Source organism: Bombina bombina, chromosome 2 (assembly GCF_027579735.1).
Source record: "Bombina bombina isolate aBomBom1 chromosome 2, aBomBom1.pri, whole genome shotgun sequence".
In the NCBI taxonomy this organism is placed as follows: domain Eukaryota; kingdom Metazoa; phylum Chordata; class Amphibia; order Anura; family Bombinatoridae; genus Bombina; species Bombina bombina.
Window position 1 is genome coordinate 64,148,253 of NC_069500.1, and position 12,794 is coordinate 64,161,046.

General features: G+C 34.3%; 1 long non-coding RNA gene across 1 annotated transcript in view; it reads right to left on the reverse strand.

Moving 5' to 3' along the window:
- Nucleotides 1-431: 431 nt before the first annotated feature.
- The window catches only part of LOC128647649 (uncharacterized), a 249,813-nt gene continuing 237,450 nt past the window's right edge, over nucleotides 432-12,794 (reverse strand). Inside the window, exon 4 of the long non-coding RNA XR_008400372.1 lies at nucleotides 432-504. This is a non-coding gene — a long non-coding RNA (uncharacterized LOC128647649). The remainder of the gene's footprint in view (nucleotides 505-12,794) is intronic.

The window sequence follows — 12,794 nt, forward strand, 5'->3', positions numbered from 1 at the left end:
CTGAGAGTGCTGGAGCTTCCTGAAGCTATCTCGCGCTGTGGCCAGGTATGTTTGTCCTCGCACAGAATCTACTGTGGATGATAGCTTCGGACAAACATACTTGTCCTTTTAAAACATAGGATGGCCATTCTAATTACTACTATGCCCTGAGCACTAAAAGCTACAATGGCAACAATGTGTGTACAATTCAAGATCCTTGTTAAATTATGAATTGCTAAGTCTTTTAACTTCTCATATAAAGTAATCCATTGTTTCACCATCCCTTAAGGCTTAGATAATAAAATGCTTAGAAATTATTGTAGGGATTTTATTGCTGAACCTGTCTAAGTTCATGGGTAAGATGGAGCACATAGCTTCTTCTTTCTCTACAAGAAGAAAAGATTGAGGTAACAGATCTCAATGAAGAGCAGGAAACAGGGTGCTCATGATATCGGAGGTGCAGGATGCAGCGGAGGAACCAACCGCTCATAGCATAAATCAACATGGAAAACCACTCTGGAGCTTCTAAAAAAATAAAAATTTTATTGAAAAAAGTTAAAACAAGACAAGGTAGGAGAGTGTAGTCATTTTACGCGTTTCGCACTTTACCCAATCGCTTAATCATAGATTCATCTGTTTTGAAGTTCATATTGTGTTTGCTTGTATATTTGTTAGTCTAATGTCAATAGTAATTGTATGTCTTGTTTTTAAATATAAATACATTTATTATTGGATACTTATTTGTAGTGTTATCTGTTTTTATATATTTTATAATTAATAATTAACACATTTTTATAAAAGGTATCTGCTGCATTTCAAATAGTTGAGCTACACCTGCTCTAAATTTTTCTCATGCACTCTAGTCCTATTTAATTGTCCTCAAATGCAAATTTCAGACTGAAGATGCAGTAACAAGATTGTTTTCGATTACATGACTTGCAGGACGTTCTTTTTCAATCTCTAATTTGCTAAGAGGAAAACTTAAACTGCAAGGATATAGTGAAACTGGTCCCCTATCTTGTTAAAGTGATCTAAATGTTAATGTGTCAAGTGTTTTCAATTTCTGTTAACTGACATGTTTCATTTGTAACAAGCTAGATTACATTTGACAGCAAAAAACAAAAAAGAAAAAAAAAAAAAAGAAAGACAAAAAGGTGAAAATAAAGTAAGAAAATAATAAAAAAAAAACTGAACTTGAATAACATTTAGGGCCAGATTGGAGAGAAGCGCAAATGTTTGCTTGTGAGCGATAAAGGGTTTATCGCGGGGTTTTACACGCGTCGGGCTTACCGCTGGTATTACGAGTTGAAAGTAAACATGATTGCTTGAGTGCAATCGGCTCAAAAATATGAGATCTCAGGGGTTAAAAAAAAAGGGAAAGGGTTTTAACATTGAGATACCTACATATGCATATCTAAAGATGTATATCTGTATGTATATTTACATATATGTCTACATATGTAGACATATATATTTATGTATTTCTATGTGTATAAATGTATTTACAGACATATATACACATATTAACACATAAATAAATATGTATACATATATAGACATATATATAAGTGCATTGGAGCCTTTTGCCGTTAAAGGGACACTAAACCCCAAAAATGTATTTCATGATTCAGATAGATAATACAATTTTAAACAACATTCCAATTTACTTGTATTATCTAATTTGCTTCATTATTTAGATATCCTTTGTTGAAGAAAAAGCATTGCACATGGGTGACCCAATCAGACGAGGCATCTATGTGCAGCAACCAATCAGCAGCTACTGAGCCTATCTAGATATGCTTTTCAGCTAAGTATATCAAGAGAATTAAGCAAATTAGACAATAGAAGCAAATTAGAAAGTTGTTTAGAATGGCATGCTCTTTCTAAATCATGAAAGAAAAAATTTGGGTTTAATGTCCCTTTAAGTAGATGAAAACATGAAAAATCATATTTTTGCAATATTCATTTATTTTTAATAAAGGTTTTAACTATGTATTTAATGCAAATATTTCACATTCCAATGTTCTGCACATAGGGGAATATGTTCTAAGTATTTATAAATAGATATTTCTATATATATATATCTGTATATATCTATACCTATTTATAATCATGTATATATATATACATACACTCACTGGCCACTTTATTAGGTACACCTGTTCAATTGCTTGGTAACACAAATTGCTAATCAGCCAATCACATGGCAGCAACTCAATGCATTTAGGCATATAGACGTGGTAAATACGACTTGCTGAAGTTCAAACCGAGCATCAGAATGGGGAAGAAAGGGGATTTAAGTGACTTTGAACGTGGCATGGTTGTTGGTGCCAGACGGGCTTGTCTGAGTATTTCAAAAATTGCTGATCTACTGGGATTTAACGTACAACCATCTCTAGGGTTTACAGAGAATGGTCCAAAAAAGAGAAAATATCCAGTGAGTGGCAGTTGTGTGGACGACAATGTCTTGTTGATGTCAGAGGTCAGAGGAGAATGGGCAGACTGGTTCAAGATGATAGAAAGGCAACAGTAACTCAAATAACCACTGGTTATAACCAAGGTATGCAGAATACCATCTCTGAACGCACAACACGTCGAACCTTGAAGCAGATGGGCTACAGCAGCAGACCACACTGGGTGCCACTCCTGTCAGCTAAGAACAGGAAACTGAGGCTACAATTCACACAGGCTCACCAAAATTGTACAATAGAAGATTGGAAAAACGTTGCCTGGTCTGATGAGTCTCGATTTCAGCTGCGAAATTCAGATGTAGGGTCAGAATTTGACATAAACAACATGAAAGCATGGATCCATCCTGCCTTGTATCAACGGTTTAGTCTGGTGGTGGTGGTGTGGGAGATATTTTCTTGGCACACTTTGGGCCCCTTAGTACCAATTGAGCATTGTTTAAATGCCACGGCCCACCTGAGTGTTGTTGCTGACCATGTCCATCCCTTTACGACTACAGTGTACCCATCTTCTGATGGCTACTTCCAGCAGGATAATACACTGTGTCACAAAGCTCAAATCATCTCAAACTGGTTTCTTGAACATGACAATGAGTTCACTGTACTCCAATGGCCTCCACAGTCACCAGATCTCAATCCAATAGAGCACCTTTCGGATGTGTTGGAATGGGAGATTCGGATCATGGATGTGCAGCCGACAAATCTGCAGCAACTGCGTTATGCTGTCATGTGAATATGGACCAAAATGTCTAAGGAATGTTTCCAACACCTTGTTGAATCTATGCCACAAAGAATTAAGGCAGTTCTGAAGGCAAAAGAGATTCCAACCCGGTACTAGCAAGGTGTAACTAATAAACTGGCCAGTGAGTGTATATATATATATATATATATATATATATATATATATATATATATATATATACATACATACAAAAAAAAACGGTGAGTCTCAAGGCATTTAACAAGGTATATATTAAAAAAAACTTTATCCTGTTCTATGACAATTTACCACCTGGGTGTAGCTTCTTTTTAGACCAGTAATAATTTTTTCACAGGGTAGAACTTTCCTGTGGTATATCAGTACCTATATATATATATATATATATATATATATATATATATATATATATATATATATATATATAGGTATAAGTATGTATTGTATAAAAAAAAATCAGATATATGTAAAAATATTTATTTTTTAATAAATACAACATATTCTGTTATGTGAAGAGCATAACAAGTTGGGTTAGCGCACATGAGTATATGCGTTCAAGTTTGGCTGTTTTTTTCCACTTTTTTTTCTCTATTAACTTCTATGGGAGAATACATGAATGCTCACGCGTTATTGTAAGTTCGGCTTTTTGCAAGCAAAAACTGTTTACTTTCAATTCGTAATACAAACGTAACCGACGATCGTAAAAAGCTTACTTCTAGCGCATTTAACGCTTGAGCGGGAGAATTAATTAGCGATCCACTTGTAATCTGGCTTGTAATATTTTGTAAGACATTCAGTACAATGTTTTACAATTCATTAATCATAATATCAAATATTAGATTAATGCAAACTAAATGCAAAAAATAAAAATACTAAATAAAATAGAAAAACAAAATAATAAAAATGATTAAGATAGACTTTTATGGCTGATATCTGTCAGAAAGCCCAATGAGTTTGAACAAATGCTAAATACTATTCCCATTACAGTTTCTGTTTGGCTGCTTTGGGTAGCCAATTATTCAGAACACAAAAATGTAATATGATAAGGAAGGTATTTTATGGCTTTATCATTTCATCAGCCAGGAAGGTTGTCTCTGAAATGGGGTGATTACATTTTTTAATGGTATATCAAGCCTTTCCTATTGATGATCTTAAAGGGGCACTGAACCCAACAAAAAATATTTTGTGATACAGATAGAGCATTCAATTTTAAACAACTTTCTAATTTACTCCTATTATCAATTTTTCTTTGTTCTAAGGAGCCAGACAATTTTTGGTTCAGACTCTGAACAGCACTTGTTTATAGGTGGGTGAATTTATCCACCAATCAGCAAGAACATCCCAGGTTGTTCACCAAAAATGGGCTGGCATCTAAACTTACATTCTTGCTTTTCAAATAAAGATACCAAAAGAATGAAGAACATTTGATAATAGGGGTAAATTAGAAAGTTGCTTAAAATTGCATGCTCTATCTGAATCACAAAAGAAAAAAATTGGGTTCAGTGTCCCTTTAAGTGTCACAAAAAATATAATTTTATAGGTTCTACATTTGAACAAGTAATATTCATTAATTAGGGGGAAAAAAAACAACTACTCATTCTCTGGCGCCTATTTATGAAAAGGCCTGTCGGACATGATCTGATATTGCGGATCAGTTCCGACAGACCTCGCTGAATGCGGAGAGCAATACGCTCTCAGCATTCAGCATTGCACCAGCAGTTCTTGTAAACTGCTGGTGCAACGCTGCCCCCTGCAGATTTGCGGCTGCTAGCAGTGGGTGTCAATCAACCTGATCATATTCAATCGGGTTGAATTGTGGCGATGTCTGTCCGCCCCCTCAGAGCAGGCGGACAGGTTATGGAGCAGCTGTCTTTAGACCGCTGCTTCATAACTGGTGTTTTTGGCGAGTCTGAAGGCTCGCCAGAAACACGGGGCTTCAAGCTCCATACGGAACTTGATAGATAGGCCCCAATGTTTTAGATAAAACGAGTTTAATTTTATCAAAGATCTCAAAAATGCAATATAATCTTTATAGGTTAGAATTATTATTAGAAATGGTGGTTAATAAGATATTACTTTTACCATAGTCTAACTTGGTATGAAAACGTTGCATATTTATTTTTTATTTTCTTGGTTCTTTTATAGTAGTTTTAACTTGTTGGAATAAAGCATTATTTATATTTAACTCTTACTAGCTGGAAAAAAAACCTTAATTTATTATAATATAAATGTAATTTTTCCTTAGAAAATAATCTCTACCAATCCTAAAACTCTATTTAAACAAATAACAAGGTACTATTAAATAACAAAAATGGTCCAGATTACAAGTGAAGTACAAAAATTTTAGCGCTATTGTTCACCAACATAGCTTAAGTTCAATCAATAACGCTTTTATTTTTGCACTCTTATTTCCTATTGGGTTGAAAATAAAAGGTTTTCGCATGAGCGCTAACCTGACATGCGCAAAAAGTCAAACTTTGAATATCGTGACTATGTTAAGGTATTCCCCATAAACTTCAAAGGAGCACAAAAAGTGAAAAAAATTACTAACACCCTTACTCGCACGTAAAACCCAATCTCGTTTTCTCAAGAGCGCTAACCGTAAATATAAATATTAGACATGTGGGTTTCGTTTTGGCTGAATTTTGGCAAATTCAGAGATTCAAATGCATCCGAATTTCAGAATCGGCACCATAACTAAAATCCTGAAAAATTATTTAAAATGTATAAATAAGTTTCAGAATTTTCAGATCCATTCTTTATTCATATTCAGAATTTTTCATTGTTCTAATCTAAACCGCAGTTCCCCGACATCGCCGACACTAATTAAATAACTAAATAATCCTAGTAACCCCTAAACCTCCGTTCTACGACATCTCCGACACTAACTAAACCTATAAACCCCTAAACAGCGGTTCCCAAACATCGCCAAAACTAACTAAAACTATTAACCCCTAAACCGCAGTTCCCCACTATCGCAGACACAAACTAAGCCTATTAACCCCTAAACCGCAGTTCCCAAACATCGCCGACACTAACTAAACCTATTAACCCCTAAACCGCAGTTCCCTTACATCACCGACACTAACTAAACCTATTAACCCCTTAAACGCCGGCCCCCACATCGCAACAACCTAAATTAAACTATATTAACCCCTAAACCTAACACCCCCTAACTTTAACATAATTAAATTAGACCCAAATTAAAGTTACAATTATTAACTAACTACCTATTTAAAAATAAATATAAACTTAACTGTGAAATAAAAATAAAACCTAAGCTAGCTACAATATAACTATTTACTAACTACCTAATTAAAATAAATACAAACTTACCTGTGAAATAAAAATAAAACCTAAGCTTACACTAAAACCTAACATTACAAAAATAAAAAAACTAGCATTACAAAAATAAAAAACCTAACATTACAAAAAAAAATTAAAACCATAATTACAAAAAATAATAAACACTACAATTACAAAAAAATAAAAAAAATACCATTACAAAAAATAACAAATGAAATAATCCAAAATAATAAAAATTATTCCTATTCTAATACCCCGTTTAAAAAACACACAAAAAAACATCCCAAAATAAAAAAACTAATCAATAATAAACTACCAAGGGCCCTTAAAAGGATCTTTTGTAGGGCATTGCCCTAAAGTTAACGGCTCTTTTGCAAATCTACCAATTGCCCTGAAAAGGGCATTTGTATTGGCATTGCCCTTAAAAGGGCATTCAGCTCTTTTAGTGCCCTTAAAAGTACATTCAGCTCTTTTTTGACCCATTAAAAGCCCTAATCTAAATAAAAACAAACCAAAAATACAAAAAAATCTAACACTAACCCCAAATTCAGTACTCACAGTTGCTGAAGTCCGGTGAAAGATCTTAATCCCAGACGCGAAGCATCTTCATCGAATCAGCTCCAACTTCATCCATCACGGGACCGGCATCTTCTTCATTCCTGCGGAGGCGGATCGATCATGCGCAGAGGCAGAGGTCCAGGTGGTGGTCCATCGGTCCAAAGTGGAGGTCCTCTTCATGCTATTGTCTGCCGCACATTGAGGATTCAATGCAAGGTAACCCTTTTATATTGGGGTACCATTGCATTTCTATTGGCTGAAAAATTAAAATCAGCCAATAGGAATTAGAGCTGCTTAAATCCTATTGGCTGATTTGAACAGGTTTTAATAGGTTTATATAGTGTTGGCGATGTGGGGGGGATGCAGTTTAGGGGTTAATAGGTTTAGGTAGTGTTGGCGATGTGGGGGGACGGAGGTTTAGGGGTTAATAGCTTTATTTAGTGTCGTGATGTGGGTAGCGGTGACGGTTTTAGATAATTTTGTTTCGCCAATCGCCGGCAAATTAGTTATGTTAAATGAATTAATTTTTTCAGATCCTTTCATTTTTTCGGATCCATTCTTTATTCATATGCATTATTCTATTCTAAACTTCAGAATAGAATAAAGCATATAAATAAAGAATGGACCCAATAAAACCGAACGGATCCGAAAAAACTATTTAACTTAACATAGCTAATTTGCCAAAACATTTTTTTTTTTAAAACTTAACTAAACTAATTTGCAAAAACAAAATTATTTATTTAACTAATGAAAACAAAACTAAACAAATTTTTTAGCGTTGCACATGTCTAGAAAATATGAATGTTTCACAAATTAAAGTTCTTCACATAGCAGAATATGTTCTATAAATATTTCTATACATACCTCATATTTTTTGGTAATATATATATTTATGTATATATATGTGTGTGTATATATATATATATATTGTCTTTATTGCTTAACCTTTTGATCTTTTGTTCAAAAAAATACACAAACATATATAAATAAAAAAATGACTACAGTAAAATAAAATGCACATTAGAATAATATCCAACCCACATTGATATATACTCAAGTATGCACTCATCAGTGATAATCTTTGTTTTGTCCAGTTTTCCAGAAAGGGATTTCCTTGAAAAAAAAAAAATCAAATAAAAGCTTATTCTGGTTTTATTAAAAATGTACTTACAAAATAAAAAAACAGCAATTTAACAGCACTGGTGGGAGATGTGACTTACGAGGAACCAGCATACGCAGCTCCAAAATGCTGTTAGAGACTGAGATAATAGACACACTCTTGAAACTGTAAGATTCACTTTGGCAGCACCACTCTTCTACACAGTAGGCTCGGGAGTCACGTGGGTTTACTTCTGGGATGATGAGTCAATGCACTCTTGCCCTCAGTTGGTGAAAGTTTAACAATGTCAGTGTTTTAAAGATACACCACCCTTGTGTGTTAAATATAGAACAATATACAAAAACCATTGTTGAACATAGCAGAGCTCTTAAAGATTCAAATAAAATGTTCTACTATTTATGATACCTTTGGAAATAGAGGTGGAGACAAATATAAGCTCTTATGTAAGAGAGAGGTGTTTTCAAACTTAAAACCAGGGTGCTACCAGGATTGAATTCTGACTATGACCTGATAAATTACTGGGAATAATGACATCATTTATGTTTCCTTCAATATATCGGATATTTTTAGATCATGGTCAGTCTTCTCTAAAGTGGAATTTTTTGTATATTTCCCATGTTTCGAGAGTACCATATGTAATTTTTTATACTAGATATGAACCTAACAGGGAATCGTTTGATAGTCATACATCAGAAACACTGTCACTATGAAATTGAAATTTCTAAATATGCTTGGGGATTGTACTGTAAGTTTACTGTAACTTTCGTTTATATCAGCATTCGAACATATTATCTGATTTTTCTGTATAATGAATTGGTGTTTGACACAATGTAATATGTGTAGCTATTCATTTGCAATTATTATAGCAATAGGCAGACTCAGATTAAGTGTTAGGCTTTTATGTAAATATCAATGCATAGACAAAACGTTAAGATTTTTTCAAATTAAGCATAACATGTATCGAAGTACAACCTAGGACTCTAGTCAGATTCTAAGCAGGCATATAGGGTTAATCTGGTAGGGGGTGTGTATATTGTTTTTATTACTCAGCCAATCAAATGAATGCAATTGCTATTTATATGTAAATTGTGTAGTGGAACATCAGGCTACTATTATTACGGCTCACCGCTGAACCACATAAGCCAGTGCTCACTACATCATCTCCTTCTGAAAATGTTGTACCTCCTTATGGTTTTTTAATTGGAATTGAATAAAGACTTGAATTTATAAATGGATGGATCGCTTACCTCTTTTGTGAAGATATTTACCTTTGGAAATATGTCATGAAAAAGCAGATGGTTAAACGTATGGCGTAAGTCAGTATATTAAATATATAAATCAACCTGCATTCTCTCTATATATTGACTGTTTTCCTCAACCTACTAAAGGACTATGTCATGAACTCATATTTGTAGACCATCCAAGTCCAGTTGAAGTAACTAAACAATAATAATATCACTTGACTTAGCCTTAAACTAGAAACAAGCAAAGTCCAATTTGTCATACAAACCATTTTATGATAAGGTTCACAGACAATATATCAGCCTCATTCTATTTTGAAAACACTTAACTTGCTTATCTCCATAACCATGTGCTATACATTCATCAACCCGCAACAAGCTAAAGGACTCAGCTTTAGTATCATGGTGTATTTAGATATCTAGCTACATTACTTTTGGTCACTTTCAATGTGATATCATCTCTGTGTTCCCTGTATGGTCATTAAACATTCTTAGTTATTCCACATAGAATATGGGACATACGCAGTATAGAAGATATATTATTCTAATTGATTCATAGTTAAAACAACCTACAGAGAGTCTTTTTGCATGAGTCATGAACTCATACAATATATAGATATATTTTCCACAGGGATAGCTAATTTTTTATCTGTATTTTATATAGCCAATTATCAATATGATGTTTAGACACATAGGTGTCAATTCCTATCTTGTCTATCATGTTTTTTATTGCTTTATCAGCTCCATTTTTTTAAAATGATCACAAAGCAAATGATAACACCATTTCTGTAAAGGAAAAATATCAGATCATATAACTGAAAAGTCATCCATGCTATGCATTCTAAAATCTATCAGACTTCCTCCTATAGACTCTTATATTAGAGATTCATCTGATCTCTTAGTGAAATTACAAAATGTAATTTTACAGATTGAAGGTGAACACCTGTGGATCACATGTGATGTTCAAGCCCTCTATTCAACTATTCCACATCATTTGGGAATTAGTGCTATATCTGAATATCTTGAAAGGGTTTGGTATTTACCATGTTTACAAAAAGAATTTATTTGGCAGTTAATAGCCTTTATTCTTGAACACACCTATTTTATGTTTCAGGATCAATTTGATTTGCAAACTAAAGGAAAAGCCATGGGGACAAGTTTTTGCAAATCTCTATATGGGAATTTTTGAGGAGAAATATATATATGATTCAAGTTTTGGGGCAAAACTGGTCTTCTATGGAAGTTTTATAGATGACCTTATTTTGATCTGGAAAGGTGGGATTTTGGAGGCTAAAGGGTTCATAGAACACCTCAATTCTAATAATATGGGCCTTTCTTTTACTAGTTGTATACAAACTCAGTCTGTTGTGTATTTAGATTTGGTCCTATCTTTTAGTAATACTGGAACAATTAGGTCACAAACACACTTCAAAACTGTAGATTGTAATAGCTTTTTGAATTGTAATAGTAATCACTACTTGCCTTGAAAAACTAATGTGCTGTATGGACAATTTAAGCGCATTAGAAGAAACTGTAGTGATTTAATAACTTATAATGAGCAAAGTCAAATTTTAAAAAATCAGTTTAAAGATAAGGGATATCCAGAGGAAATCATTGAGGAAGGTTATTTCAGGGCTAGCTATAATGAGAGAGATCTAGCATCCACGAAACCTAAGGAAGTTACCCAACAGGGAGAGAACAAAACAAATTCCAGCAATATAATGTTTATTACTAAGTATAATAGTAATCATTGAGCTATCAGGTAAACTATAAATAAATATTGGAGTATCCTTAGAAAGGATCCTGTCTTGATTAAAGTCATTGAGGATAAACCTAAAATTGTTTTCAAAAGGGCACCAACCCTCAAAAACCATTTAGCACCTAGTCCGGTAGTGAAACATGCCCTGAGACCTTATGACAAAATTGCAAGAAAGAATCATCTAGTATGTAATGATGGTATGAAAATCGGATCCTTTAAATATAGGGCCAAAAATAGCAAAATGTGTAAATTTATTACACATAGGAAAACTGCCTTTAAATCAGATTTTTCAACATAGCCATATAACTTGCGCATCCACATTTGTTATAAATTTACTTACCTGCAAATGTGGTGTTAAGTATGTGGGGCGCACCTGCAGATGTCTAAGCTATAGGTGGTCTGAGCATTTCAGGAATATGAGGACCAACTTTCTGTATCATAGTGTGTCTCAACATTGTAATGCAAAACATGGTGGAGATTTAAATGTTTTAGTATCACTCCTATAGAACAGATTCTATCATCTCACAAATATAATAGATTCACTAGGTTACGCCAGAGGGAAACCTTCTGGATTTATAAACTCAACACACTTCATCCACATGGACTTAATTTAAATATAGATTTGGCTGCATTTTAATTATTGCACATAAGTATTATACAGCTAGATTACGAGTTTTCAGCACTATAGGGAAATTAACAACATTTTAGGCGTTATTTCACCTCCCTATAGCGCTGCTATTATAGGTTTTGAAAAAGCAGGCTTGTGCGAGCGATATGGTGGCGTTGAACTCCATACCAAACCACAATACAAGCGCTGCTTTGACGTGCTCATGCACGATTTCCCCATAGACATCAATGGGGAGAGCCGGCAAAAAAGAAGCCTAACACCTGTGATCGCGGAAACAAAAGCTCTGTAACGCAGCCCCATTGATGTCTATGTTTAAACCTAACACCCTAACATAAAAACCACGTCTAAACACCCCTAATCTGCCGCCCCCAATGTCGCTGCCACTATACTAAAGTTATTAACCCCTAAACCTCTGGCCTCCAACATCACTAACACTAAAAGTAAATTTAGGCTTACCTGATAAATTTATTTCTTCTATGGTACGACGAGTCCACGGATTCATCCTTTACTTGTGGGATATTATCCTCCTGCTAACAGAAAGTGGCATAGAGCACCACAGCAGAGCTGTTTATATAGCTCCACCTCCCAGTCTTTCGACCGAAGGTACAGGAAGAAAAAGAAGAAACTACAAGGTGCAGAGGTGACTGAAGTTTAAATAAAAAAATATAATCTGTCTTAAAATGACAGGGCAAGCCGTGGACTCGTCGTACCATAGAAGAAATTAATTTATCAGGTAAGCATAAATTTACTTTTCTTCTATAAGGTACGATGAGTCCACGGATTCATCCTTTACTTGTGGGATACAATACCAAAGCTACAAGACACGGATGAACGGGAGGGACAAGACAGATGGTTAAACAGAAGGCACCACTGCTTGAAGAACTTTTCTCCCAAAAATAGCCTCCGAAGAAGCAAAAGTATAAAATTTGTAAAATTTGGAAAAGGTATGAAGCGAAGACCAAGTCGCAGCCTTACAAATCTGTTCAACAGAAGCATAATTTTTAAAAACCCATGTGG